This window comes from Schistocerca gregaria, chromosome 3 (assembly GCF_023897955.1).
Source record: "Schistocerca gregaria isolate iqSchGreg1 chromosome 3, iqSchGreg1.2, whole genome shotgun sequence".
Taxonomy (NCBI): Eukaryota; Metazoa; Arthropoda; class Insecta; order Orthoptera; family Acrididae; genus Schistocerca; species Schistocerca gregaria.
The window spans coordinates 860510686-860513904 of record NC_064922.1 but is presented as its reverse complement, the minus strand read 5'-3'; the positions used below and the strand labels follow the sequence as shown (position 1 = coordinate 860513904).

General features: G+C 39.2%; 1 non-coding gene across 1 annotated transcript; it reads right to left on the bottom strand.

Annotated features, from left to right (window-relative positions):
- Positions 1–200: 200 nt before the first annotated feature.
- Positions 201–275, bottom strand: Trnas-cga (transfer RNA serine (anticodon CGA)). Its single transcript has one exon. It is a non-coding gene; the product is annotated as a tRNA-Ser (tRNA).
- Between the last annotated feature and the right edge of the window lie 2944 nt (positions 276–3219).

The window sequence follows — 3219 nt, the reverse complement described above, 5'->3', positions numbered from 1 at the left end:
AGATCCCTCAGTCAAGAAGACGGGTTAGGAAATTTAAAAAGGGAGATGGATGGGTTGAAGTTAGATATAGTGGGAATTAGTGAAGTTCGATGGCAGCAGTAACAGGACTTCTGGTCTGTTGAATACACGGTTCAGAATGAGATTTTCACTCTGCAGTGGAGTGTGCGCTGATATAAAACTTCCTGGCAGATTAAAAGTGTGTGCCGGACCGAGGTTCGAACTCGGGACCTTTGCCTTTCGCGGGCAACTGCTCTACCAACTGAGCTACCCAAGCACGACTCGCGTCCCGTCCTCACAGCTGCTTTACTTTACCTTCCAAACTTTACAGAAGCTCTCCTGCGAACGTTGCAGGGTTATAAATACAAAATGAAATAGGAGTAATGCAGTCAGGCTCCTCTTCCCACTGGGCACTCTGGACACGTGCCCAGGGCCCTGTGATCGATAGGGGACCCCTAGCTCCTGCCAGAATACCAAACGATAACCGATATTTATTACCGAAAAACGAATCTAGCGATAATGACTTGACTACAATGCCTACTTGCCTCAGCTTTGTGCAGTGCACAGTTCTGCACGGAGCGAATAGTGACGTAGAATTAAAAGTGTCCGACCGACTAAAATAAACCGATTCGACTATCGGGAATTGTCGTGTATTTGTCTGCGGTCTACGGTATTGTGACGTTTGTTTTGTTTGTAGTTGTTACTGATTGGAATATATTGACAGAACATTTAGGTTAAAAAAAAGTTGGTAAAAGTCTTTCACAAAGCGGATGGCCAGCCCGAGCTGATGCAGCAAGCACTTTGCATGAAGGCCATAAACAAATCATAGAACTTTAATGTCCGTCGCAGAAGATACAGAACAGCCAAGAGAAACTAGAGACAAAACCCTTAGTCTGTCCAGAAAAATGGAAAAGCTAGAATTTATTATACTAACGGAAACTTGGAGCTCTATATTGGAAAGAATGGACAGAACAAGTAATTATCTTCAGAAAGGAACAACACTGCACATTGCAACTAATTTATTCGGTTCACTTGATTATTTTATCATTAACCTAAAAGATAAATTTGATGACTTTGAATCGTCCGTCAAAGAAAGAAACCTGGAATCTGGTTACAAGTACCTATCTCAAAGAACATAACGTAGAAGCTCGCGCCAGAGATTTTTTGATAGCTCTGCACCGGCAGTCCAAATGAATGGAAAAGAGAAGTTCAAAGTAGAATCCTTTCTTCCCTGAGTGTTCATCTAAAACAACGATTAAGTTCGAATGAGAACATTAGCTAACGTTTTAGTTTATTTTTTCGCTTGAAAACTATGAATTCCGAAGGGCTGAGACGAAGTTGAAAAAATTTGATGACATTTATTATGAAGACCTTACCGAGCAAGAGCTGCAAACGGAATGTCTGCATTTAACAGAATACTACAAAATTGTTCATAGTAAAAATGGGGGAACTAATAGTATATTGGAAATATATCACCTTTAAACAAAACAAAATTGAAGACACATTTCCAAATGTAGAAATCGCATTGAGAGTCTTTTTAAGCATGATGGTAACCAACTGCAATGTGGAACGTTCCTTCTCCAATTTGAAAAGAATAAAAAATTAATTAAGAAGTACAATGCTTCAAGAGAGTTACCAGTTTATCGCAGATGTCCATAGAATGTGATATACTCAAAACTATAGATTTTGAAGAAGGATTAACAATTTTGCCCATCTCAAATTTAGAAGGGTACCTCTTCAATCAACATAGATTATTAAGCACTAACATGGGAGTGCTAAAAGAGTTACTTTAGTGGATTATATGATCTATTCATTTAATGTGACTGTAAAGAAATAAAAATATTTATAGAACTTCGCTTATCTACTTTCTTCGTCTATTCCAACAAAATAGTACTCTGTCAGGGTCATAGGAGACCCATTATCCTAATGTGTACAGGGCCTCCAATAGGTTACAGACAGCCCTGAATGCAGGAGTATGTTTAATAATGAATAAGAAAATAGAAATCGGGAAAGTGTACACATTATCGTAGATAAGATAGACACAAAGCTCGCACCAACCAATGTAATACAAGTTTATACGCCAACTAGCTCTGCAGATGATAGGTTGAAGAAATGTATGATACGATAAAAGAAATTATTCAGATAGTTACGAGAGACGAAAATTTAATTGAGATGGGGGAATGGAATTTGATAGTAGGAAAAGGAAGAGAACGAAAAACTGTAGGTTAATATGGACTGGGGGAAAGGAATGAAAGAAGAAGCTGCGTGGTAGAATTTTGCAAAGAGCATAATTTAATAATTGCTAACACTTGGTTTAAGAATCATGAAAGAAGGTTGTGTACGTGGAAGAAACCTGGAGACACCGGCAGGTTTCAGATTGATTATATAATGGTAAGACAGAGATTTCGGAACCAGATTTTAAACTGTAAGACTTTCTGAGGGACAGATGTGGACTCTGACCAAAGGGTATTGGTTAAGAATTGCAGAGTAAAACTAAAGAAACAGCAAAAAGGTAGGAGATCAAGGAAATGGGACTGGATAAACTGAAAGAACCGGAGGCTGTGGCGAGTTTCAGAAGGAGCATTGGGCAACGATTGACTAGAACAGCGGAAAGTGTTACAGTGAAAGATGAATGGGTAGCTTTGAGAGATGAAATAGTGAAGCCAGCTGAGGATCAAGTAGGAAAGAAGACGAAGGCTAGTAGAAATACTTGGATAACACAGGAGATACAAAATTTAGCTGACAAAACGAGAAAATATAGAATTGCAGCAAATGAAGCAGGCAAAAGGGGATACAAACGTCTAAAAGTGAGATTGATAGGAAGTGAAAAACGGCTAAGCAGGAATGGCTATAGGACAAATGTAAGAATTTAGGAACATATTTCACTAGGGGAAAGGTAGATACCCCCTACAGGAAAACTAAAGAGGCCTTTGGAGAAAAGAGAAGCAGCTAGATGAAAATCAAGTGCTCAAATGGAATACCGGTCCTTGGCAAGGAAGGGAAAGCTAAAAGGTGGGTCTTTACAAGGAAGATAAAGTTGCAGGAAATACCATAGAAATGGAAGAGGACGTAGATGAAGATGAGATGGAAGAGATAATATTACGAGAAGAATTTGACAGAGCACTGAAAGACCTGAGTCGAAACAATGCCCTGGCAGTGGAGGACATTTCATCAGACCTACTGATAACCTTAGAAGAGCCGGCCATGACAGAACTCTTCCAT